We start from the raw sequence: 427 nt of genomic DNA, 5'->3' as shown, positions 1-427 counted from the left end.
ATATATATATATATATATCTTTCTCTCAATCTCATATCTTATAATCTTTCCGGTGACATCATTGTCATCATAAATCGGTGACGTCTTCATCTTGATATGACAATCAATCAATCAATCAGCCAGTCAATCAGTCAGTCAATCAGCCAATCATGACTCGCACGACTACACCAACCTCTGCCACGTCTCTCCTGCAAACTTCTCTATCTCATGTCTCCACGCTTCCCATCTCGCGGCGTCCACTCAGCAACACACCTACTCCATCGCTCGTCAATCGTTCGCACTAACTTACCTGCCCAATTCCACTTCCTCTTTTAGCGCTTCCTCAATATCTTTCACTCCAGTCTGCTCTCTCCTCCAACTTGCTCTCTTTCTGTCTTTCAGCGTTATTCCCACCTCTGATCTCTCCATTCTTCTCTATTCACTCCTT

The sequence above is a fragment of the Oratosquilla oratoria genome, chromosome 2 (genome assembly GCF_046742065.1).
Source record: "Oratosquilla oratoria isolate Oo_2021 chromosome 2, ASM4674206v1, whole genome shotgun sequence".
NCBI classification, from domain to species: Eukaryota; Metazoa; Arthropoda; class Malacostraca; order Stomatopoda; family Squillidae; genus Oratosquilla; species Oratosquilla oratoria.
The sequence above is the reverse complement of the archived record's forward strand: the minus strand, read 5'-3'. Positions refer to the sequence as shown.